The following is a 26,987-nucleotide window of genomic DNA, read 5'->3' as shown; positions in this document are numbered from 1 at the left end:
AATTAGCCACATCATTGTAGACTGGTCTCTGCTGTGCTAAGGAAAAACACAGAAGAGTTGTGTCTACACTTGGCGCAGAATTTTCAAGAAGATGGCACCATGTCTACGCTAGCAAGTGTTGGGGGTGGGAGAGGCACAGGAGTCACAGTGTGGGGGAACTCAAAGAAAAGAGACCACACCACTCTCCAGGGAGAGAAGTGGTGCCAGCTCACACTTCCTACCTGGACAGTCTCCCCCAGGCTCTGCCCTATATGGAGCAGTCCTTGGAGACTCTGTGCTCTGTTTTCATAAGCAAGACCCTTGCCTTACAAGGGAGCAATTCAGCTTTGGAAAGCTAGTTTCAGTGCCCAGTGACTAGTGTAACTGAATGTTTCCCTTCTCAATGAATCGCTTTGGCATTATTTAAGCCCAGTCATAATATTGTGGTTCACAGGAAGCTAAAAAGTGACCTTTGTAAGTTGATCAAATCATAAAACTAATGAAAATGGATGGCCAGGGCTTCCAAAGGGGCATGAATATAGGCCTTCTCCAGGCAGCTCAGACTGAGCTCCTCTCCATGCAAACACAGCTTTCAAGAATTTTTTTTTTCCAAGTCTTTCTTTTCTTTCTGTCAGCCATTAATTCGTGACAGCCTGGACTAAATCCAGAAGTATTGCTCTATAGCTTTTGCTCTCACATACACACTCTGAATCTTATGTGATTGCCTCCTAATGCTCCATCCACCCCCAGCCCTGGCCAGGTCCACCTATGGGCACTCACTCCAGGACCATAACAGCAATTGGGTAGCCTGGGATTTCAGCATAAACTCTGGACCTGGTTTTCTTTTCCCTCCTCATGAGAAGAACTTCTCCAGCTTATTAGAAGTTAAAAGAGTTCTCTGCGCACCAGAATACTCGTATCAGCAACTAAGGGGGAGGTGAACCTAGTAAGCCTAGTAAATGGGAGGTTAACCTACAAGAGGACAGGGTCTGAAGACTACAACCTTAAAAGTACTTTCCCCATCTGATGGACAGAATTCTAAGAGTAAATTATCTGAGTGGCTGGCACTACTTCTTATTAGCTGTGTGACGTTTGGCAAGTTAGCCTCTGTACTTTGTCATCTGTAAATGAGGAGAGTAATAGAAGCTACCTCAAAGATAAAGTCCTTGAGTTGACCCAGGACACAGAGACATTGTGCAATAAAGGAAAACCATTGCTATTGTTACTTTGAGTCATAGATAAGAATCTTCCATAAGCTCAGAATGATGGACACTTTGAGTTCTTAGGTCTGAATCTGATGTTGCCCTGGGACTTAGGTGTTGATTCCTACTCTGTCAAGGGAAATAAAGAGCTTCCTGTCTGAGGAGTAGCAAGGCTGCCTTGTTGGGGCTGCACAGTTTTGATCTAGTATTGACCTACTTTCTTGTTTCTGGTCTCCTGTTTTGCCTGACCTCAAGGCTGCACTCTTGGTTTGTAACTGCCTGACCTGCTTCTGCCTGCTCCCAGACTGTCCCTTCTGATGGACAACCATGCCCCCTCTCCCTCCACTTTGGCAGATTGTCTGCATCCTCGTCACACCAACGTCCTAGGCCACTGGATTGGAAAACTAACAGTGTCCCCTTTAAAAAATATAGTTTTACATAATTTCTCAGCTTGGGAAATGCTAAGAAGTCCTTCCTTGCAGAAATTCCAAGGATAAGTCTCCAAGTACCCTCCTGCTGAGGGGCACTAGATTCAAATGATTTGGAAATGGAATCCGATCCAAGCTGGTGGCCATTTCTCTATCCTGGGGCTCCCCTTTTCTCCACCCAGTCAAAACCCTGAGACAGGAATGCCATAGCTGCTAAGGCAGGACCACCATGGATCTTGGCTTCAGGAAAGATGGTGGGAGAAGCCATCTGAGGGTGGGCCCACTAGAGCTTAGTGCTGGATGGACGGTAAGATGAGGAGGCCCTGGAGGAAGCTGGTCTGTTTGGCTTTGGTAAAAGAGCCCAGTTCAACTTTCAGGTGTGTGTGTGTGTGTGTGTGTGTGTGTGTGTGTGTGTGTGTGTGTGTGTGTTTGAAGGCTGAATGGATGAATACCAGGCAGCAAGAGGGCCGTTTGACCACAGAGATCAGGAATAAGGGAGCATTTAATTTCAAACTTGACCCTTCTCTCCACTCCTGGTGAATTTTGGTATTTACCGCCTCAGAAACAGTATGAAAGTGTACACTGTATTTGAGGGCCTCAGATGTATTCCCAGGGCTAAACAAAAATTAAAATAAGATCAAATAAAATGAGAAGACTGGGGTGAGAAAATTTATTTTTCTTTTTATTTCTTTAATGTTTATTTTTGAGAGAGAAGGAGAGCGCACGCACCAGTGGGGAAGGGGCAGAGAGAAAGGGGGACAGAGGATCCCAAGCCAGCTCTGCGCTGACAGCAGTGAACCCGATGTGGAGCTCGAACACAAATGGCGAGATTATGACCTGAACCGAAGTCAGACACTCAACCGACTGAGCCACCCAGGCACCCCAGAAAATTTATTTTTCTAATGCTAGCCCGAGGCAATTGATTTGGGGTTCTGCTGTTGCTGGAAGGGGAAAAATGTGGGAGGAAATAGAAGATGTACCTCAGAGTTGGTGATGGGTGTGGACTGGGAGACCCAGCTGCCCTGTGCCAGGCTGAGAAAGAAGATATATCACATCCTGCTTGAAATACAGAGAAAATTGACCTTTTCTATTCCTTACCAGAACAGACTCCCACATAAAAGCAACAAAGCATGCAGTACTAAGTTTAAATTCTGGCTCTGCTCCTTACCAGCTGTGTGATCTAAGGCATGTTATTTAACCTCTCTGAGCCTCTGCTTCCTTGTCTGCAAAATAAAGAAAATAGTGCACAGAGGCTTTATATTCATTTGTTAGGGCCGCCATAACAAAGTTCCACAGACCGGGTGGCTTCAAGAGATACTTATTATCTCACAGTTCAGGAGTCCAGAAGTCTGAGATCAAGGGGTCAGCAGGATTGGTTCCTTCTGAGGCTGTGAACAACACTCTGTTCCATGCCTCTCTCCTTGCTCCTGGTCATGTGCTGGTGATCTGTGGCAGTCTTTTGATGTAGAAGCATCACCCAAATCTCTCTCTTCATCTTCACATCACATTCCATCCGTGTGTCTGTCTCTGTGGCCAAATTTCCCCTTTTTTAATAAGGATAACAGTCATATTGGACTAGAAGTCCACTCCATTTCAGTTTGAATTCATCTTAACAAATTGCATCTGCAGTAACTTTACTTCCAAATAAGTCACATTCTGAGGTATTACAGGTTAGACTTTAGCATACTGAATTGGGTGGAGGTGGAGGAGATACAGTTCACTCCTAACACGATTGTTGTAAGAATTAAAAAGTATGGCATATATATATATAAGGTTCTTAACAGAATCTCCATTACAAAATAAGCATTCGATAAAGGAAGCTATTTCATTGATACTTATTTATTTTTTTGCTAAACATTGATTTACAAAAGATTTATTTTTAGCTAGGCCAGATGACAGGGAAAAAAATCACCTCCCATATACATCAATCACATCATCTAAGTTACCCAGGATGTGTGTGTGCCTGGGAGGTGGGGAGGTGCTAGGCTATAGGAAGTTTTAGGCTACATCCATACAATGTCAGTATATGAGCCAGTCGGGGCACCTGGGTGGCTCAGTTGGTTAAGCATCCAACTTTGTCTCAGGTCATGATCTCACAGCTTGTGAGTTCAAGCCCCACATTGAGCTCTGTGCTGACAGCTCGGAGCCTGGAGCCTGCTTCAGATTCTGTGTCTTTCTCTCTCTGCCCCTCCCCTTCTCTCTCTCTCTTTCAAAAATAAATAAATCGTAAAAAAAAAAAAATTTTAAAACAATATATAGACCAGCCATACTGGCAAATGGACAGTTATATATGCACACCTTTTGCAAAATATATTAAAAAAAATCTTTTCTCTAAAATCTAAACCCCTTGAAATTTAACCTTGAGATTCATCCCAGATTAGTTGCTAGCCAGTAAGATCTCAATTCAAATGAGAGTGTAAAGCATTCCTCTTTACTTGAAACCTAGGACTAAGGAAGGAGGAGGAAGGGGTCTTTCCAGAGCCTGGGTTCTGTGGAGAAAACCTGGTTAGCAGTATGAAATTCTGGGGGGATGTGCCTAGAGAATGAGCCACCCAGAAATGGCAAAGGAACCCAGAGGGAGGATGTAGAAGCACAATAGAGTGAATATCACCAATTTTGCAAATTGGCCTCTATCATAAAGAAGGTTTGGTTCCTGTGTGAAACCATCAGCAATTTACCTGAATGTAGGATTAGGGAAGGTGCTGAAGAACCCAAGCCCCTGTTTGGGGTTTCCTGTGGTATTAGCAATAGTCATGGTGATAAGACAGTTGAGGGCACTAGCTTGGGAATTGCCAATTTGGGAACCAGTGCCCCCTGCTCTGCAACAACCTTGCTGTGTGACCTTGGACAAGCTTCTTCCCCTCTCTGGCCTCATCTGTAACATGAGTGGCCAGAATGCCTTCTCTCTGTGGATGCTGCTAGCCCGACATTCTATGATATTCTGGTCCCTGCTCAGGCCCAGCCCCAAAGTCAGTTAGAAAGAAATCCTGCTGAATTATGAGTGTCATGAGGGATAATACTGTCCTCAGCTTAGATTTCTTCCTGGCTGGACTGCTGCTGTGCTGAGGCTGTGCCTCTCAATCAGGAATTGGAAGGGAGAAAAAAGAAGGAAAGATCATCTGCTTGTATTTAAAAAGGGAGGAGAGCAAAATGGGAAGTACAGATCAGGCTTGCTCATGCCCATCTTTGAAGTACGGAAAAGCACTTTCCCTGAATAGTGTGAGTGAATATGATGAATGAGGCTATTTGATTAAGCAGGATGAAACTGGTGAGCCAGCGTTCTCTGTGTTTTATTTTGCCTAATGGCTGTAATCAGAAATCACGCAGTCATCTTTTCAAAAGTGGGAGCCAGTGGCGAAGCTCACAGGTAGTTGTGCGTCTGCAGTTCTTTTGAAGACCCCACATCTCTCCTGGAGCCTCTGGGAGATTGAGAATATGGAGGGGTCTCTAACGAAGTCTCCACCAACACCAAAGTAATTGGATCACTTTGTCAATTCAGTTAACAGCCCATTGGTTCAATTTCCTTTTGTAAATTTAGATTAGATAGCCAGTACCTAGGACAGTAGCTGGCACCAAGTAATGTGCTTTGAAAGTATTTATTAAATTAATTAATCAGTGAGTGACAGGAACAATGAAGGAATGCATGAATAATGGATGGGAACCTTGTAGGTAAGGGAAAAAATGTACAGATGAATTTTCGCTCTTTCTGTCAAATTGACATCGTTTTTGATAGGACATGAGAAACATTTGTGATGTACCATCCATCTGTTCATTGAGTTTTCATTGATAAAAACAGAGATTCCTACATTTGAGCCCTAGATCTTTCCCTCATTTGCTGTGTAAACTTAGGGAAGTTGCTCAACCTGTCTGTGCTTTAGTTTTCTCATCTCTAAAATGAAAATATTAATAATACCTATCTAGTGCCTGGGGATAGTGGGAAGACAGAAGGAGATAATAAGTGTGAACACTAATTACACTTTATGGCCCAAGGAGCTACAGATTAGGCTAGATGAGAATGAAGTTGGCCCTATGTGTGTACCACAGAAGGCACTTAGGCAGTTGCCTTTAAGGCATGATTTCAGAAGGTCGATGAGGCCCTTCTCTTCCCAGGCATCATGCCACTGAGAAGTAGTATGCCTAAAACTCCTACTCTTAGAATTCCCTTTGGGAAAAAAAAAAGAATTCCCTTTGAGCTAAAAAAAAAAAAAATGCCCAGAGAAGTTCCATTGGTGATATAAATTATATGAGAAGGTAAACACATTCAGACATTAACCACTAGTTATTTCCCAGACTTTAGTCTACCTTCAAAAGACAGAGCAGTATGCATACTCATCAATGCCTTGGCTTTGGAGTCACTCAGTTCAAATCTAGGGTATGCTACTTACCAGCTATGTGGCCTTAGGCAAGCTACTGAACTCTGAACTTCTGTGTTCTCAGTTGTAATTGGCTAATGATATTTACTTCTTAGTGTACTATGGGGATAATATGAGATAATGTACATGAAACTATTTGCATACGTCACTCATACTCAGAGGAGAGTGATTATTATTAACATGACTTTTCTCCCATTGAAGATGTTCATAAGAACATTATTATGGATGGAATGTTTGTGCCCCCACCCCCGTATTTATGTGCTGAAGCCCTAATCCCCAGTATGATGGTATTAGGAGGAAGAGCCATTATGTGGTAGAGGCCCCCAATGGGATTAGTGTCATTATAAGAAGAGGAAGAGACTCAGAGTTCTCTCTCTGCCCTATGAGGACATAGCAATAAAGTGGCCATCTACAAGCCAAGAAGAGAATCCTCACCAAGAACCCAACCATGCTGGTACCCTGATCTCAGACTTTAATCCTATGGAACTATGGTAAATAATTGTCTGTTATCCAAGCCACCTAAGGTGTATGGTATTTTGTTATAGCAGTGTAAGCTGACTAAAACAAACATGAAAGGCAGTTCTCAAAGATTTTCAACCATATTTGGAGCACAGCAACATTATTGTAATGAATTTCAGTTAAGGACACCCCTCAGGATGCTTGGATGGCTCAGTTGGTTAAATGTCCAATTCTTGATTTCTGTTCGAGTCATGATCTCATGGTTCATGAGATTGAGCCCCACATCAATCAGGCTCTGCCCTGACAGCACAGAGCCTGCTTGGAATTCTCTCTTGCTCCCTCCCTTTCTGCCCCTCCTCTCTCCACGCTTTCTCCCCCCCTCTCTTTCCCCTCTCTCTTTCTCTTTCTCTCTCTCTGAAAAAAAAAATAATAAATAAAAACTTTTTAAAAAATAAAGGACACCCCTCATCCTCATGTAGCCCCTTTCCCACCTCCCAGAAATCAGTGACTATTGACTGGCCCACACTGTAGGTGAATGCTGCTGGAATGCACAGAGAGTTAAGGAAGATCTCTTGAAAGAGATAGTCTCTGAATGGGGTTCAGAGAGACAAATAGGATGGGGTGTGAAATGGGGAAAAGAGGTCATCCCTGCCTCTTTGTGATTGTCGCCATTTTCATGAGTTCCTGGCGTCCTGTCTCCTCCTCCTCTCCCCTCCCACTATCTCCTCCCCCTCCCCCTCCCCCTATCCCCCAACCCTACTTGTGCCAAAGGGAGTCAAGGAGAGAGATTTCTCCTTCTCCTTCAGAAACCTCTTTTTCAATCATTTCTCCACAGAATTTTACAGTTTAAATGCTAGGAGGCTGCTCCATGCATCTTGCTCCCCAGCCATCACATCTGGGGTCACTCACTTCCTCTGGAAGAAGCCCAGGCTCAAGGAGAAAGTACCAAGTTAGAGAATGCAAGGGGCACATGAATTTTGGTCTTTTGCTTGTTTTATAGATCATCTTTCTCTTTTGACTGGAACCTTGCCTTGCCTCTTTCCCCAAGGTAGAGTCAGGGATACCACAAGGTCTGCATATCCAGATATTCCCCCTTCACTTTATCAGGGGAAAGTTGGGAGTCTGGGAGGAGCGGAGAAAGAGACACACCAGACAGCTATACGCAGCCCCATATTTGGATTGCAGCTAAGAAAAGGGTTAAAGAGAGATTTTCTTCTCATATCTTATTGAGATCATTTTATGGCTCCAATCTCAAGGGAAATGAGCAGTTTGCACATTTACCGTTTCCTATCAGTCGACCATCTGTAGGCACCACCTTTCACAAAGAGCTTATACATTAACTGGTCACTTTATCATTGTAATATATTTGGAAAATCAAAAACCAGCTGTTATAAAGCTATAAACTGGAGACTTTATTACATATTGTTTATCATTACTTTAGTATTTGGAGATTCATAATGCACGGACTTTGAGATCTATCTGTATTGCCAAGGAGGCCAAAGTTTATTTCCCTAATAATATGCAAATGGAGCCTTTATACCAGATAATGAATAATCACTTTAGATTAAAGGCTGAATTTTCTTTTAGTGGTACTGGCAGTGCAGCCTTTTGCATGCAGTTAATAATTAATTTAAAGAATTACCACTTCAGTGAGCCCTGCTTACATTATTTATTAAGTGTAATTAAAGTATTTATTAGTCAAGTAATAAATGAGGGACAACCCCCAGCACCTTCACAGTGTTGTAAAATAATCACAGACCATGTTTATCTGCAAAACAAGACTGAGTGTGGCTCGAGTGTGTTAATAGATTTTTCGTGATCATTCCATGCTCTATCAGTGTACCTCAACAATGGGTGTGTGTCTGGCGTGCCCACCTGCTTCCATTGCTTGGTTCATTCTACAGGAAAGGAATACCTTGGCTTTTTCTCATTGTTGATCTGTGTGTGTTCGTTTGGAGGCAACATAAAGAGGATTTCTTGGTTCAAGGGAACATCCCCAGTCTACTTTGTTGGTATAGCTCAGATTGGCTGCTCCTGAAGGGCTGCTAAAAACATTACCTATAATGAAGATGATTGTATAATTCTTGTCCAAACCAGGACAATTTTGAGAATGAAAGAGGATGTTACTAATAATAATATGTAAATTGAGAGCGTTCTAGGCAAAGCAAGACTGAACCTTCAAAAATTAGCATGGCCTTTACCTACCCTTCAAGCTGGATTGCCTTTACCGGGTTGTGAATTTAAGAGTCACCTTTTACCTCTGACTGCTGCTTACCACATAGGGTTTTAGATAGAAAGCTGGACTTCTGCCTTCTCTCAACTTCAGGCAACTTTGGGCTGCCCATAGTCTTCCCCAGGAAACCTTTCCCGATCCCTCCAACCAGAAATGACCACTACTTCTAACCCCCATCACATTGCTTACACCTCTGTTGGGGCCTATCTCAGAGGCTTGCTGTGCCTTGATTTATTTATTTTAACCACCCTGTAAAGAGATTGCAAACTCCTTACAGTAAAAGACAGACTATACTTGCAGACTTTTAACTCTTCCATCCATGCTTACATTGGTGCCTCGCTAAAAGTAGATATATAGTAAACATTTACTAAATAGATTTTATAGTTGGGAAGCACAATCCCTCATCTTTCTAATCAGGAATGAAGACAGAATTTCAATCCAGATCACTAACCAGAATCTGTAACTGAACAGATAAGTTTGCAGAGTGGACATAGCAGGGGAAGGTGTGGCCAGCAGGCAGCATTCCAAGAGCCATTCAGGTCTGCTGTGGAAATCACTTGAGAATAGGATTACTCACAGATCGGTGAACAAAGTCTTAAGGCCCACTCCAGGCAGACTAGTGCCTCATTGGCCCTAGAGTATCATGCTTAGCCTTTGTTGTCTGAGTCCTCTCTCTGGAAAGTTCTAATCCTATGCTCTCTGAAAAGCAAGGATAAAATCTATCGAAGCATATACAGGTTAAGAGTCTTTCCGAAGGTTACCCAGATGATTGCTGCATCTCTGCAAATCTGACTTCTTCATTTGTGTGAATCCCACCTACCTCATGTTCTACTTCCTCTCTAAGGCTTTTTCTGACCACCTCGCCAACCATTTAAAAATTTGCATTATCCACATCACTCATTTCAGCCCTTTGCATCTTTGGGTTGCCCTGCTTTATACACATAAACCTTCACCATCCAGAAAAGGATGATGTGTCCTCCTCTCCCTGTACTTCTCCACAGTACTGGGCACCCAGTGCTCAGCAAATGAAGAAAGGAGAACCAGACCTCACCTCAGTTTTCCCTGAATGCATCCCTCTCCTGCCTGCCTGCCTCCAGCCTCACTCACTTCCCAGAATCCCACCTGGAAGGTATTATCACTTATCCAAAGATACTACTGTATTAAAAAGGAAAAGAAGTGATGTCCGGTCAAAGTTAAAGGGGCTGAGTGACATTTGAGAAAGCAAGCCCAAAGAATCAAACTTCATGTTTTAATAACAGCCAAGACTACTGGGCCCAAACTTGTGGGCTTATAAATTGATTTGTCTTTGGGCCCCTTTACAGAGCTGTTTCTAGGCGACCGACAGGTTGGCCGTATATCATGTGTGCTCTGGCCTCGTGCTGTGGCAGCCTGCTCCTGACCTCTTAATCAAGCCGAGTGCTGGGGCACAGAGAGGAGATATGCGATCACTTATGGAAACACCCAGCTGGCGTCAGGCCCACAAACCATCTGCCTGTCTCGCTTTGGTCAGACTGACTGTCTGCTAATGCCCTCTTCTCCTATGAGCCATTTATATATTTCCCCAGCCTTTTTTTTTTTTTTTTTTAAGTGGAAAACAAATAGCATTATTGGACGTACTCTGCCTGGCTACAGCTCTGAATCACAAAGTTGGAAATCAGTCCAAGACAGAGTCGACAGCACATTCTCTGCTTGGTTGGGGAGAGATCCAAACTGCTGATCTAGCCTCATTTGATCTTTGATATTTTATTTATCTATAAATTTGACATGGCCCTGTTAGGAAACATCATTCTGTTGTTCATTTTCTCATTCTTTTTTGTGTTTCCAAAGGGAAGGGGCCTTTGCTTAGTTGTAACCAAGGGTCAGCATTTCTTCCTGGCCTTGTCAGAAGGTAATCAATGTAAAGACAATAAAACATGAGAATTGCATGCAGCTGGTAGCAGCAAGGATGGGAGAAAGGGAATAGAGGTTTGACATAATTCCCCTGGGCTCTTTGCTACTTACCGAAGTCAGTAATAGATCACAAATACAGAGTAGTGAACAGAGCTAGATGAACCTGGGGTGGGAATCCTTGCCCTCATCATTGTTCCATTCAACTAGGAATGAATGAGTACCACTGGGCAGAAAAGCACCATGGCTTCCGAAAAAAAATGCACAATCCCTGTACCTGCAAGGAAAAACACTGACAGTCAGCTAATCATCCAACCAATAAGTCAATTTTGACAATATCCTCTATACCTGTCTTGGTTTGAGTTCCCCAGAAGCAGATCCTGATGTGAGTGTAAACTATCTACTTGGGCACTGCAGGTAACACAAGGAGAAAATGCAATAAATAAAGGGTACATGACTTTTTTAGCCAGCTACTGCTATGGACCGCTGGAGCCTAACTCTCAAGAAAACTCTGGGAAATGGTGCAAAGCACATGATTCAGAACCACTTCAAGGAGTGAGGGAGCTGGGGTGTTTATATACCAACTTAAGAGCTTCATTAGTTTGAGGGCTATTGCTAGAGGGTGGTAACTCTTTGAAACTCTGGCCTGCCATATATACAAAGAGCAAGCTTTCCCCTACTGGGGGTGAAGGAAGGGGAGCCTTCAGGCACACAAAGGCAGATACTGACATTTTTAAGTTAGCTGGAGCCCACTGAAGGGTCCAAAGAGTAGGGCGGGGCCCTGAAAGCACCTGCTACAAAGTCAATCCCTAAGTGAGGGGCTTCTGGGGAAGCAAGAAACTGAATATACACTTTCTATGTCCTTCACTCAATCAGTTAGAATGATGAAACTATTAGAATGCAGTCTGAAAATCAAACACTAAGTGACATAAACAAGACTGAGAAAAATGGAAGTCCAGAAGGAAAAATAGGTGTCCCACCATTGAGGAATTTCCATGAAAAAACTTACAATTAAATTAGGACTTGAAGAATGGACAGAATTTGGATTATGGAAAGGAGGGAGAGGAAGATTTGGATAAAATTATTTATTCCCAAAATTGGATATAAAAATACTTGAAAAATAAATAATCAAATTGAGTCCAGTGAACTCTTCCCTCCTATTCACATTCACATTATCATCTTAGAGATGATATCCATGATTATCCACAGTTTCACTCCAATAGACTCTTTTAGTTTAAGTTTCATGGCATCTCAATTCAGTAGTCAAGGAAGTTTGCATCAGATGAACTTCTAAATTCCTTTCCTATCAGAGATTTTAAGAATCATGAGTCATCAATAAACTACTCAAAGGACTAATGATATTCTATTTTGAAAGATTGTTTTGCTGGTTATATAAATAATTACCTCCTGGTTTATCTGTTTGCCCATTCAGTAACTCAAACCTCAGTTAAGCAGAACATTTTAGGACTGGGGGTGGGGGGTGCTCATACAAAGGGTAGGGACAGGTCTGGTCACATGCCCCTTTGACAGAAGATTGGATACATGTGTAAGAGATGTCCTTGGCTGCTGGTTTAACCCTCCATTGTAGGCAAAACAGTGCTTGGGTTTAGCTGAGAGCTTGAACTCAGAAAAGACTGGGTTTGAATCCCAGGTCTGCCATGTGCCAACTTTGTGACTTTGGCAACTTGACTCCTATAAGCCTTAACTTTCTGATCTCTAAAATGGAAGCAATAGCACCCGCTGTCAGAATTGCTGTATGTATTAAAGTTAAAAGGGACAGTGCCCGTAAAATATGTAGTCCAGGGTCTGAAAACTTAACAATCCAATATGCAATGATAATGAAAACAAGTACATTTAAAAAAAAAAAAAAAGAAATCAAAGGGCATTATTTGCAGTCATCAAAACAGTGCATGCCCTTCTGGTTTCAGAGCTTCTTACTGCTTAATTTTACATACCACACACTAAATCATTATATTAGTTCATACTATGCATAAGTGAGATGGGAATCTGCTATTTCTGGTGAGGTACCTTGCACATTAGTCCATACATGCATTTTAAGCTCAGGACAAACAATGCAAGTGAAAGGGAATCAAAGTGTAGGTTAATACCATAGAAATAAGGACATTTAAAAAATTTGACATTAATTTTATGTATTAATTATTTTTCTTGTCAATTTCACTTTTTCTTCTCTCCAACACCATGGACTAAAACAATGCCATGCTTCTTTGTGAGTGTTGCTCCCAGGACAGCTACTCTGTGGTGTTGGCAGCAGGTCACACGGCAAGGCCATGAGGGGCAAAGAGTCTGGCAAGATAAGGGCAAGGTCAGACACATGAAAAATGGCTACAGGGCAAAGGGTAAGCTATGAAGCATAGCTAAGGTCTGAGATGGGTCTGAGGAATTCTTCCAGCAGCATCAGACATCATCAGAGACCGGGTCTCAGGTGGAGGGCAGTGTCTTTCTCCTTTGTAGGGGTTCAGAGAGGCCCACTACAGCACTGGCATGGACAGCAGCCGGACCCAGGATGACCATACACAGATGGCCCAGCCCTGGACACTTTAGAGAGCAAGAGGAGGAATTATTCATCACTGCTGAGACAGCTAGTGCACTCAAGACTGTCCCAAGCAAACCAGGACCTGCAATCCCAGCCCTGGGGTCTTTTTCCTTTTCACTTGGAATCAGACCATCTCCTCAGCCCCAGTCTGCCTGGGAAACCCAGCCCTCAAATTCTAAGATCCCACCCGCTGTCCAAAAGCTCCCCTCTCCTTAATCCCCATCATCTGTGTAACCCGTCCCTCACCCTGTTTCTCTTCCTCAGAGAGGGATGTCTGGAGCTTCTCTCTGCTTCTAGACAGTCCATTGCTCTCCAGCTCGGTGAAGAAGGTGAGGTGCTCACCCTCAGGCACAAAACTGAAGGAAGTGATGGAGATCTCAGTAATCAAGACAAATCATATTTCAGTGCCATGTTTTTTAAAAATCAAAATTCATGCCAAAAAAGTCTTTGATGAGAAATATCTCAAAATTTCAAATAAAGACAGCATCAGTAGCAGCACTGTGCCAAGGCCTATGGGAGCCTAAAGCAAAAGGAAACAGTCATACTGATCTTGTCTTTAGCTAAGATCTTGGTGTTTCCTTCTTTGTGGATTTTTGCATTAATTTTTATTTTTAAAAAATATTGGATTAAAATATTATCTGTCTAGATGGCAGAGCTTTTTGGTCACACCTTCAATTTTGTGCCTGAGGTTAGTGCCTCTCTTACCTCACCCTAATCCTGGCCCTGAATTCTTCATAAATAACAACAGCTGCCATTCACCACGCACTTGGTGGGAAGCTGGCCTTGGGCTAAGTGCTCTGCTTATTTAATCCAGATACTATCCCCTCCAGGTAGGACTCCAACCCACGTGCTGTGCCTTTACAGTGCTGTCTTACTGAAACCTGCCCTCTTGGGTCATCCAATACTCCCAGATTACTCTTTCTTGGAGAATAGAAAAAACTTTAAGCTGGAAAGACCCATTGAAACATTCTAATCCTTTGCTTTCTTTTTTTCACATGAGAATTTCAGTGCATATTACAGGAGCTAAGTGACTGGCCCAGGGTCACACAGCTGCTTGGGATTAGTGTCCATTTATTCATTAACTCAACAAATGTTGACTGAATATCTACTATATCCTCTGTTGTAGACACTGGGAACAGAGTAAGGAGCGAAAGGGGCAGCATCCCTGCTCTCACAGAGCTTACATTCTAGTGTGGAAAGGCAGTTAATAAACAAACACAGCCACACACATGCACATATCAGACAAGGATAAGAGCCATGAAAAAATTGAATCATGGGGAGAGGGAAAGGAGTGGTGGAATGAGATCGGGGTTTCTCTTTTATATAAGATGGTCATGAAGGGATTTTGGTAGGTGGTTTGAGCAAACACCTAGATAAAGTGAAGGAAAGAGGAAGTTATGTGGCCAGGGTGGAGGTGGTGGGAGCTAGTTCTAGGGCAAGGTGCCTCCACTTTGACACTATTGATATTTGGGGCTGGATAATTCTTTATTGGAGCAGGGTGGGGGGGGGCAGTGACCTGCACATTGTAGGATGTTTAGGAGCATCCTTGGCCTCTACATACTTGATACCAGTAGCACTTCCCTCCCAATCATGACAAGCAAAATGTCCCCAGATATTGCCACGTGCCCTTTAAGGAGCAAAATTATCCTCAGCTAGAACCAGAGTCAACGCACATGGTAAGAGGCAAGTGCAAAGGCCCCAAACAGGTCAGGCTTCTTCCATAGCTCAGAGCAGCACTCTCAGTCACAGGCAACCCCGTCAGCCCTGAGCACCCACCACCTGCAGAGCCAGCACCAACAACACACTACTGGTCTCTGATTCATTTCACACAGGCTGGCTGTGGGCCTCCTTTCATCCTCCAGAGCAAAAGCTCCCTGAGGGTAGGCGTCCAGCCTACATTCCTTTATATCCTATGAAGGCTGGGCTCTGGCTACATGCCTGTACACTCCCTTCTGCTCCTGCTCGGTGGGGCACTGTCCAAGGACTGGGAAGCTCAGAGCCAACTTTGGAGGCACCATGTCCCTGCACAGCAGCCCAGCCCATGCCATCCTGTCAGTTGCCCTCTCCACGTCTTTAAGGCTGTGCTGCTTTCACAAAAGGACAACATGTGATGAAAGTTCACCTTCCACTCAATTAACCTTGAGAGAGAAGGTAGTTTTTTCCCCCCCTTTCTCGAAACCCCAAGAGACTTTTTTTTTTTTTTTTTTTGATGACCTTTTTGAAGCATCTTATTTTCTGGGCAAAAAGCCAAATGATACACTCTCTTCCCAGCTGCAGGGCTGTTGTAGATTCTCAAAGCTGAGGTAAAGACAGCCTTTGGAATGAATGCAAGATGGGCAGTGGGGTGGAGGGAATGTGAAGAAATGCCTTATTATTCCAGGCGAGATGTGCCTGGAGGGATAGAGCCTACAGGACCCATGAGATGCAGGGACCTAGAGACCTCAGGGCTGCCAGACACTCCCCCCAATTAGGGAGCATGCATGAATATGAATTTTAAAAAATCAATTCCACTTTGGGTGAAAGTTGAATGTTAATAAGTTATAACAAAGCACATCTTGCACAGTATTTTGCAGTCTATGAAGAGGTATTTTGTTTTTGTTTTTCTTTTTGTTTCTTACCTATTTCATCTCTTTGAGTCAGATTCAGTTATCAAGTAAGATTGGATTTTATTTAAGATTGGATCAGTAGGGCAGAATAAATGGTATAGCACATTTGCAACCTATTCCTTAACAGTGGTGCCCAAAAGCTCCCCTACCCCATCCCAGATGTTCAGCATCCCTGGTAGGGTTTAGAGAGGGCAGCACATGCTCCTCTCTCTCTCCCTGATGCAAGGCCTCCAAAATCAACTACATGTACATGCAGAAGGGAAAATGAAAAGAAGCACCCAGCCCAGGCCCACCTCTTCATTGGGGTTCTCACCAGCACCAGTTCTGGTGGCAAAGGGAGATTCATGAAGGTGGCCAGGTTTGCTTCAGGTCAGTTTTACCCCCTCTCTCTGAGGCCCACAGGCAGTTGGGAGACTTCTAGAATCTTAGAAGCATTGTTTGAAAGCAACAGTTTAGAAAGAGTCTCTGGGTGGTGGCTTTTTTCTTTTTTTTTTTTTTTTTAATTTTTTTTTCAACGTTTTTTATTTATTTTTGGGACAGAGAGAGACAGAGCATGAACGGGGGAGGGGCAGAGAGAGAGGGAGACACAGAATCGGAAACAGGCTCCAGGCTCCGAGCCATCAGCCCAGAGCCTGACGCGGGGCTCGAACTCACGGACCGCGAGATCGTGACCTGGCCGAAGTCGGACGCTTAACCGACTGCGCCACCCAGGCGCCCCGTGGGTGGTGGCTTTTTTCATGGGGACCAGGAAGTTGTGACTGGGAGTCAGAAGACTGTGCTGGTAAAATAACAATAATAATTATAATAATAATAATAATAAATAATAATAATAATAATAATAATAAAGAACCACAAGGTCAACAGCAATCTCAGGAGCTGGACTGCCTGGGTTCCAATTCTGGCTTTGAAACTTGCCATCTTCATGACCTTGACCAAATCACTTTACCTCACTATGCCTCCATTTTCCCATCTGTGAAATGGAGAAAATAGAAGTAGCTACCTCTTAGAAGTGGGAGGAGAAGGGGTATCCTCGATCCAGATGCACTCCAACAGGGCACTGAATATCAAGGATCAAAAGTGGCTGAGAAGGGTGGCAGGAAGCTGAGGAAAAGCACATGCAGGCTGTCCCAGGAAAATGATGTTGAGAGATGTGCCAAAGGGCAGATGCCATGCTGGGGCTTTGCTGTGGGTATGAGGGAACTGGGGGTTTCAGGCTACAGCATGAAGAGAGATAGATGTAGAAGAGATGCCTGCCCCAGGGGAGGCACTGCTGCCTAACATCTGCCATCCTGCAGCCTCCAGGGGGAGGCCCTCAGGCCAGAATCCAGGCAGCACAAAGGAGCTTTCTGGAACAAGTTTGCAGAAACAGACACTAATGTAAAGGCATCTCTTAAGTCCCAGTTCCTATCATTAGTCTCCATTTGCTGTCACAGGATGAAGGACCAGTGATTTGTGTTCCATGAAAACGTTCTTCCCGGAACATTAGGAAAGGAGAATTGGCATCATTGCAAAACCCAGAGTGGCCCTGCAGCTTCTGGGCAGGAAACCCCCATTCGGGGTGACACTCAGGAAGAGGAGCCTTTCCCTTTGGGCCGTGGGCTACCCACAGCCCCCAAATCTGTTCACCCACTACCCCTTTGCTAAAGAGTCTTTTCTTCCTGACAGTGTCTTGAAATGATCAGCTAGCCATGCACTGATTTCAGCACCACCTCTACTGGCTCGTCAGCCATCCCTACCTCAGTGATCAGGTTAGAGCTAGAAGGAAGCTTTGAATATTTCTTTTCATAGAAGAGCAAGCTGGCACCCAGAAGGATTTTTAATTTGCCCAAAAGCACATTTACTAGCCATGATATGATGTCTGAGCCCCCATGTCCTCGTAGGTTTGTGGAGCTGTGACAGCAAGGTAGAGGTAGAATCATGTCACTTGAAATCTAGATGGTGAGTTGAGTTATCCTGCCTCATGACCTTTCACAGTTCTGGCAAAGTCAGAAAACTCACAGAATGTTTGGTGCAAGTGAGTATACTGATGTACGGAAACTGTACCTCGGGGTACAAATGACAGTTAAAATAAGACAATTATAATGAGATGCTGTCTGTATAGCGGAGGAAGATTAGACATGGGAGGACCGTGCATGGCCATCAGTTCTGGGCTAGAGTGGATTTGTAGCGATCCCTCTGCTGAATTTGTGATTCCATGAAGGTGATTGTCAGATCCAAACTCCCTCCAGCAATGAAAAGAGTGCCAGCTCAAGTAGAAGACTCTAACCTGCCATCCATCTCCCAAAAGTGCCCTGCAAGTTGCAACCTTCTATTCCCAAGACCCCACCCAGTGCCCGGTACATAGAGCTGCTAAGAAAATAGTCAGGAATCAAGGGAGTATGTAGCCCTATCCAGTTCTAACATTTGGGGACCAGATTTGGAAGCTAGAAGCGTTCAAGCTATGACCTGTCTCACTTCAGTGGGTGGTTTTCATCATGGCTTTGAGGGAGGAACCCCTCTTTAGAAGAACCTATAACTGTGTGCTGCAGGCCTGGCCTGACCAAACCAGAAGACAAGAAAACTGAGTGTTCAGCCCCAGCATCTTCGCTCCCCTACCCCTTCACTGAGTCTCCTTCCTCCTACCCTCAGCCATTTCCCACCCAGCACCCAGTGCCTTCATGTGCCCCACCCCTGTCTACCCACTCTGGTCACTAGTTCACTCTATATTCTGGGCTCTTCCAACTTCCTTTAATACTCAAAACTTCTCTTGAAGACAGAGCCATTGGCTTCTGAGGGATTGAGAGGCCATTTTCTTGAAGCTGTGATCTATTACCTTCTCAAGCATATTCTCATCTGACAGAAAACAGTGCTGCCTTAAACTAGTGACAGCTCCAACATATACATCTCAGACAGCCACCAAAGGCAGGTAAAAGAAAGGAGGTAGAAAGGAGAGGAGGTAGAGGCTGAGACTCCTCACTGGCAGCACTCCACAAATCACACACTGACCCCTCACCTGTTTTCCCACCACCGCTTCTATGCGAAGTCTTCTATTGGGGTGCTGTCCCCACAGGTACACTCTGGGGTTGCCCAATCCACCTTGCGGTAGGGCCCACCCAGAATTTGTGATTCAGGGGAACTTCCTGACTATTCCCAAAACTAGTCCACAATAAGAGAATCTTCCTTTGTGAATTCCAACTTAGGTAAAATAGGATTAGAGTCTAGGTTTAAAAACCCTAAAGAAGCTCTAACGAAATCTACTCCAACCAACAACAGAGACTATGCACCAAATAAAGAAAATATCAGTAACATTTCACATATCTTAAATTAGTAATAATGGGTCCTAATGAGTTCTGTGCTATTAATTCCATTTACCATCCCTCCCTCCCTGGAAACTTCTCATGTTCTTCCTCCCCTGCAGCTTTAATGAGATACTTGTAAATTCATTTTGCTTTGTTGCAAAAAATACTCACCCTAAGAAGCATTTGGAATGTGTGGGCCTCGTCCTTGGGTGTTTTTAAGATTTTATTGGCTCCTGCCTCCTGGGTCTCACTGTGTGACTTGGAAGCTGGAGAGAGAAAAGCTTTGGCTTGCCTTTATTTAACTTATTTGGATGCCAAGTGGAGATTTCTCAAATCCTGTCTCAATACATAATGTCATAGGCCCTGGGCACCTGCCCCGATCCTTCCTACCAGATTTCACCTCTCACCTCCCTCTCAAAGGCCATTCAACATTATTTTCCCCAACTCATCTTCACTGTCCCCCCAAAACTTTATCCCTACTTTCTATTTCCTACTGTACTCTTTCCAAGTCCTTCTGTTTCTTATTATTCCCGACACTGACAACCTGCTGGTCCCGGCAGCCGTGGTTGCTGAGCAGACATGCAGAAGTAAATCAGAGTTCGCTAATTTTTATTGCATTACGGGAACTTGCACGGGGGAGAGCATTACTGTGGTCACTTCTCAGAGATGCTCCTTTGCATTAGGGACATTGGAGAATGTGAGGATGAATCTGAGTGACACGGTCATCTCCAGGAGCTGCCTAGCTTGGGTGTAATTGAGCGATCTGTTAACGAGAATTGTGTTTCTCTTTCTTCCTCCTCTGCTAGGGGCAGCATTCTGAGCCATCCTTTGGTAGACCCAGACTAATCTCCTTTTTTAGGACCTACTCTAATTTAGTTTTGGCCCTGGGATCTATCACTCAACTGTGCTTGGAATCCTCATGCTGATATTTGAGATCAAAGTGTCTAGAATAATTTTGGCTCTCTAAAGAGCTACTTCTAAAGCAAAATCTATGTTTATAGCCAGAGCCAGTCTCCTGTTTAGTCAGAACCGACCTTTGCTTATATGATACAGCATGAAGGGCAGTGAAAAGATCTTCAGATTCCACTCGAACTTATTTCTCTCCCAAGTGCCTAAAATCATATCATTTGAGAGTGAGAATATATTTCAGTTAGCTATCATTACTCACCTTCAGCATTTTTTAAAAGACACAAATACAAAAGGAATTGTGAGCCATCCATTCTTCATAATTTCTATGAATTAATGCTAGATTATTTTCCTCCCTGGGAAAGTCTAGATGACAGGGAACACAGGATGGGAGGGACACAGAGGATGGGGAAGAAGGTGCAGGAGACAAACCTCACAATTTTCCCAGGTGCCAGGCTTACCTGAAAGAAATGTGGCCCTCTCAAAGCACCCGAAAACATCAAGCCATCATTCAGAAAAGTGACAAACCCCAAGCAAAACAAATCAATGTTTCTGTTTTCATAAATCTGTAGAAAACAACATTTCTTTTCCCCTCTTCAGCAGTTTCAAACACAGGGCAAATATTTTCCTACTACTCCATAAATCTGGAGTCTGTTGAACTGTAGGGAATTTCCTCTTCAACTGTCCCCCATAACAGCATCGAAAGGGAAAATAAAACCTCAGTACCAAAGGCATAGACTTTTAGAGCCCAGCTGACTTCTGGAACTGGGCCCTTGTTTCCACAGAGTCTTTGGCCAGCCGGCGTCCTGCATGCCGAGCAGGCGAGGGCCTTGTAGGCCGTCTAGCAGGGCCTGTAAATTCCCCAGTTTTTAGGGCCCCCTCATGAAGCTGCCAGGCAGGATGTGTATATTGTCCACTAGAGCCTGAGGGTTTCGAGATATATGATTTGAAAGAGAGTCGAGGAAGAGTATATAGACAGAGAGGCTGTTCTGCCTCGGTGACTGTTCCAGGTAATTGAAATGTATCCCTTTTAGGACTGGGACCATTCTGAAGTTTTAATTATTTAATAGAAAGCTTTTTAACTGGTAATGTGTACTTCCTTGAGAGCAGGATGGTGGAAAAGCATTGGAAGCAAGCAGTTTGACATTTGAATCCTAGTCCCACACTTAAAATGTGAATAAATCTGAAGAGGCTCGGGTGGGGGGATTATTTGCTTTTAATATCTTTGGACTTGAGTTTTTTTCACCTGCAAAATGGGATAATGCCTAATTCACAGATGTCTATGATATATAAGTGAGGCACATAGCAAACTGCTTATCACCTACTAAGTATTCAATATTCTCAATGTTTCTCTATATTATCATTCACATCATTAGGATTATTCCTTCCCTTTTAAAACAAAACATGCTAGGGGCACCTGGATGGCTCAGTCGGTTAAGCATCTGACCAGCTCAGGTCATGATCTGGTTCATGAGTTCAAGCCCCGTGTTGGGCTCTGTGCTGACAGCTCACAGCCTGGAGCCTGCTTTGGGTTCTGTGTCTCCCTCTCTTTTTCTTCCCCTCCCCCGCTTGCACTTTGCCTCTCTGTCTCTTAAAATTAAATAAAAATGTTTTAAAAAAATTCTTTTTTAAAAAATAAAACAAACATTCTGAGCATGCATTAACTTTTTGTTTCCCTTAGGGTGGATGATACTTGATAAGTATTCGCTCTGTAATATCCTGCGATGCCCTTGGGAGCCTAGAAAGTAAACAGGAAGGTTCACCTCCCAAATAAGCAGGCCCATCTGCACTACCTGCACTACTCTGCTGTCTCTTCTTTTCCAGGAGCCTTGGGTCTGGAGTCCGTGTAAATAGACAAACCAGGAGGCAGTTGGACAGAGGATAAAGAACAGGGACGGCCCTTGTGGCTACAAATCCTCAATTCAGCACTCCACTCCCTCTCCCCACAGCCCTGTGGGCTTGGCCTCCCTGAGCCTCAGTTAGGGAACCAGACAGTGATGGTGGCCCCACCATCCTGGGTGGCAGTGAGTATTAAGGGAGACGATGCTGGAGGAGCCTCTGACACAGTGTCTGGTGTGCTGCAGATGCCCAATAAATGGCAGATCTTGTTAACTGATGGCCACAGGGGAGCAACCAAGGCCATTCAGTCTGCAACTTTACACTCGACCCAACAGTGAGCCGTGATCTGGTCACAGCCAGGTTCATAGCATATTCTAACCCTTCAGTCACCCTTTCTGCATGCCTCCATTTCCACTTGGGGTTTTCCACATGTCAAGTGAGGCAGCACCACAGTGCACAGCACATATCATATAGCCTACCGTGAGGCTGGTGGCAGTGAGCCACTAACCCTGGACACAAAGGTCTCTGAGTGAGCACGTGGAATGTGGCTGCATGTACACAGCGGGTACAGGGTGCCCTACCATGAAATGAACCTATAACACATGGTGACCTTGGGGGAAAGACTCGTTGAACATATATAAGCACTTTCTGACGGTATTGATACCTTTGCTTCAGTATTGATGAAAAGAATCTCCATGCTTGGAACCATCTGCAAAGGCCCAAATCAGCCCAAGGTAATTAGCCCAGCCTTTTCTCAATATCTCTGATTGCCATTATGCTTCATGAGTTGGTTGGCTGGTTTCAAGGACAAATAAATGAGATATCAGAAGATACTGGGACTCTAACACCTAATAACTGAGTAACCTGGGTAGAACTATTTGTCTTCCTGGAGGATCTGTTTCCTCCCTCATTAAAGGCAGTGGAGTACAGAGTGAGATGGGCACTTTACCAGGAGCCTGAAAACTGGAGTCCCTGGCCTTTGCTACCAACTTGCCAGTTGACTCTGGGTACCTTTCTCAGCCACTCTGGTCTACAGATTTCCCAGCCCCGAAATGAGAGTCTTGGCATAAACAGCCTCAAAAGTCTCTGTCAGCTCTGAAATCTCATCAACTTCTGAAAAAGAGAGTGCCAGGTCACAGCTGTGACTCAGCTTACAGAGCCACACAGGTTCCTATAAATAACAGGTAATCTCCCAGCCTGGTGGTACCAGGTACACTAACTTCCAGTGATGTCATATGGATGAATTTGTATGAAATTTCAAATAAGGTAGATTCGAAAGCCACCCTTTAAAAAAATAAAGAAAGTAAAAATCTGGATGTATGGCAGTGTTAAAGTGTGTGTGTTAAGGGGAGGTAGGGGCACTGTGTGCAATTTATAGTTTCTATTTTTTGCACCTCATTCCGTGCCTCTGTGAAACACTAGCAAGTCTGGAGGGACATTTGCAAATCTGCCCAATGTCAATTCCACCCGTAGAGCAGTCCATCTTCTCTGGAGTGTGTGTGACCTTTGCAGGTTGTCACATCCTGGGCATGGCACCAAGCGGTCCTCCAAGGGGGCTGGGTTGGGGGAGCAGACCCTGAGCCGCGGGGTGGTGCAAGCGGCAGTTTCCGGGCCCTGTGCCAACCTCCAGATAATTGCCAGCAGCAGGAGAGAGGTGGTCGAGGTTGGCGGAGCCTGTCTCTGACAGATAGATGGTCCCCTTCTCACCACTGCAGCATTATGGCCATGAAAAAGAGAGCAAGGGAGCCAAACTGCAGGTGGAGGAGTGGGGAGCAGGAGGAGGGCAGGAGGGAGGGAGGAAGAGTCAGCCTAAGAGAGACAGAAACAATAAAGGGATACCTGGAGAAATGACAGAAAAGCAAGAGATGGGAATTGCAGCGAGGTCAGCTAAAGAGAATAAAAAGCAGATCTGTAGAACAAGACAGATGGAGGAGAGCCAGAGCCAGAGAGAGTAATGCAGAAACAGAAAGAGAGGGAGAGAAGAAGAGAGTTCTGTCACAGCACTTCACCTCCCTGAAAGCCTCTGGAGCTATCTGAGCATCCAGCAAGAGAAGAGGAGTGTGCAGACAGGCAAAGACAGAAAAGCACCCAGATCAGATCCATGTCCTCGTGGGGCCTCATTGTCAGCAGCTCAGGTGACAGAGGGAGTTAGTTTAATGGAAGCAGCCAGCCTTGCTTCACATGTCAGTTTTGTCCTGTCTCTCCCAGGCCCAGGCCAGGGAGTCCCTGACTGGCCTGATCTTCCCTTTCCTTTTCCTTTGGTCTAGCAGGTGAGACAGTTTGTGGTGAGGGGAGAAGCTGGCTGCTTGGCTAGCTGGAAGGCAGCCACACAGGGAAGACTCTTGAATGGGGTAGATGTGTGGCAAGCCACATGGCTAGGTATGAAATGGAGAGAACTATCAGGTTGTAAATGTCAGAGAACTGGCATGGATGGAAAATGGAAAGAAAATGTCCTTTTGGCTTTCTGGGTACCTAAGACCTATCAATAACAACAATCAACACTTACTGAGCACCTGATAATGTGCCGGCATGGACTAAGCACTTTGCATAAGGTATGTATTTTATTAGCCAACCCCAGTAAAGTCTGTAGTTTTATTAACTCCACTGTATGGATAAGCCATGCACAGTGATTCCACGGGCTTGTCCCAGTCAGGCCAGAGTTTACTGTTTTGCATTGATGTGCACAGATTTCCTCATGCATAATAATATTCACTGGACATCACCTTGTGTGAGGCTGTGCTAGGATCTAGTTGGTAAGAAAATGTGGTGATGTGTGGTGAAGAGGAGGGCCAGAAGGAGAAGCTGATGGACAAAGAGAGAGAAACAGGAGCACTGTGCCCAAGGAGCCTGGAGTCCACTGGGCAAGAGAATGCATGTGCCTCAGTATCTCTTATTATTGCAAATTCAAAAGACAAAGGCTGAAAGAAGGTGCTATGAAGATTCAAAAAAGCATGAGATTCTTTCTGAATGGGAGGAACAGGGCCAGCACGTGGCATGAGCTTCTTCTGAGCCAGGCCTTGAGGCATGAGTTCAAAACATGAGATTTTGAAGTGCAGAGAAAAAGTGTCTTCCAGATGATTGGAATTGCCCAAGCAAAGGCATGGAGGCTGCAGAGACAGGCTGCAATCTGGTGAGCTTAACTCCTACTTCATACTAGGAGGCTCTTTGAACACGTGGAGGAGCAGTGAGAGATGAAGCTAGACAGGTGGGTTGAAATTGAGCTGAGGGAGGGTTAAATTCAGAGTGCAGTAGGCAGTGACTGAAGACGTCTAATCAGAAGAAGAAAGGCATGTGAATGAATGAATGGCCGCATTCAGTGCTTCTTTTGCTTAACCAGTATCAATCATGGGGACACCTGGGTAGCTCAGTCGGTTAAGCATCCAACTCTTGATCTCAGCTCAGGTCTTGATCTCAGGGTTGTGAGTTCAAGCCCTGCATTGGGCTCCAAGCTGGACATGGAGACTACTTAAAGAGAAGTATTTGAGGTGCCTGGGTGGCTCAATTGGTTAAGTGTCTGACTTGGGCTTAGGTCATGATCTCCACAGTTCATCAGTTTGAGCCCTGCTTTGGGCTCTGTGCTGACAGCTCAGAGCCTGGAGCCTGCTTCAGATTCAGTGTCTCCCTGTCTCTCTGCCCATCCTCCACTTGTGCTGTTCCTGTCTCTCTCTCTCTGTCTCTCTGTCTCTCTCTCTCAATAAATAAATATTTTAAATTTTTTTTAAAAAGAAATATTCATCATGTACCACTGTGTGCCTAGCCCTGTCTGGATAGATGGGCACATCAGAGAAGAAAGCAGGCAAGTTTCCTTGTGTCCCTACCTCGTGGAGCTCTGATTCTTATAGGGACACATGCATTTTATGCCTTTTCTACCAATGATGGGACTGGGTCCATGAGGGCAGGACTTTTAGGGTTCATATGCAGGCAGGAATCAACCCCCCTAGGAGGCCCCAAGGATGCTGTGTAAGAACACCTCGTTTGGGGCAGCTAAGGACAATACAAGGGCATCTGGAGCCTCTGATGAGAAAAGTCGGACAGGAAGGATTGTATAGCCAGGACTTTCTTGGTTGCAATTAACAAATTAAACTGGCTTCAGCAGTAAAAAGTGATTTATAGGCTCATGTAGCCAGACTCCTGAAAAAGCAGGGTTGGGAGCTAGCTTCATGAATAACTAGAATTGGAGATGTTAATGCCACCCATCCCTCAATCTCCATTTACGTTTCTCGGTGGGTGTTATGTCATTTCCTCAAATTGGCTGTTGTTTAGAATTTGGCATCAGCTCCTGCAGTTTCATATCCTGACAGCTCAATAGCCGGACGGCAAGATTGGCTTCCTCTGCCCAGCTCCACTTTGCGACTCCTAGGGAAGAACTCTGGCTGGCCTGGCTTGGGTCCCATATGCACCCCTTGGGCCAGTCTGATAGCCAAAGCCTGTTCACCTTTATGGCTAATAAAGACAGAAGTGGAAACAAAAATCATAGATCTCTGCTACTAGTACTGTGATAACTTGAAACCCATTTTACTTAATGGACAGTTATGCTGAGGGGTGCCCCCAGCATCTCTCCAAAATGCATAATACAAGGTCACTCCTACTCAATTAGTCTGAAACATAAATAGTACTCTCCCCACTCCACCTCCACAAATTATAGTAATAGCACTGGACAATTTAGAGAAGGAGAAAACACAATATGAACGAGCCTTCCTGGAGGAAAGTAAAGTGAATCACTTTAAAGATACAATGTTGGGGTTGTGGGGGGTGTGGAGAGAGTGGGTCATTCAAAACAAAACCAGGTACCAGCAAGTTCCAAGGCTCACCAGACCTGCATTAGCAGAGACTCCTGCCTGTGATTGCAGAGTATCAGTGCAGGACTGCAACCCACTCTCCCGCCAGCCGCAACCCCCACCTCCCAGCAGGATTGGGAAACTTGGTCAGGAACAGTGCCTTCAGCTAGAGGCTCCTCATTAGCCAAGAAGGCCAGCCCTGCAGGAAATCCTGAGCTGAGGAACAAGAACAATTTGAAAGGATGCAGGAGGCATTAAGCCAGAATGGTTCTCCAGGGGGTGGCGGGGCTAAGTGGAAACTCAGGCAAAGAAAACCAAAGGGGGACCAAGTGGGGCCATCATTCAGGAAGGAAAAAGAATGCTTGCTGTCAGGGGGGAGGGCAGTATCTTCACTAGGAAGGAGAAATCAAAAGCAAAATAAAGAGCCATTTGAGCAAAAATCAATGTTTTAAAAACACACATTCA

At 44.6% G+C, this 26,987-nt stretch overlaps 1 protein-coding gene and 1 long non-coding RNA gene across 2 annotated transcripts in view; one reads left to right on the top strand and one right to left on the bottom strand.

Moving 5' to 3' along the window:
• The window catches only part of SLC14A2 (solute carrier family 14 member 2), a 444,882-nt gene that overhangs the window by 226,924 nt on the left and 190,971 nt on the right, over positions 1 to 26,987 (top strand). The window lies entirely within an intron of this gene.
• Positions 2,289 to 26,987, bottom strand: part of LOC125914653 (uncharacterized) — a 40,560-nt gene continuing 15,861 nt past the window's right edge. The window contains exons 3-6 of the long non-coding RNA XR_007455378.1: positions 20,034 to 20,111; positions 19,171 to 19,265; positions 10,676 to 10,838; positions 2,289 to 3,153 (exon numbers count right to left, since the gene is read on the bottom strand). This is a non-coding gene — a long non-coding RNA (uncharacterized LOC125914653). The remainder of the gene's footprint in view (positions 3,154 to 10,675; positions 10,839 to 19,170; positions 19,266 to 20,033; positions 20,112 to 26,987) is intronic.

Source organism: Panthera uncia, assembly GCF_023721935.1.
Source record: "Panthera uncia isolate 11264 chromosome D3 unlocalized genomic scaffold, Puncia_PCG_1.0 HiC_scaffold_8, whole genome shotgun sequence".
Lineage (NCBI taxonomy): Eukaryota > Metazoa > Chordata > Mammalia > Carnivora > Felidae > Panthera > Panthera uncia.
This window is presented reverse-complemented; position numbering and strand designations above follow the sequence as displayed.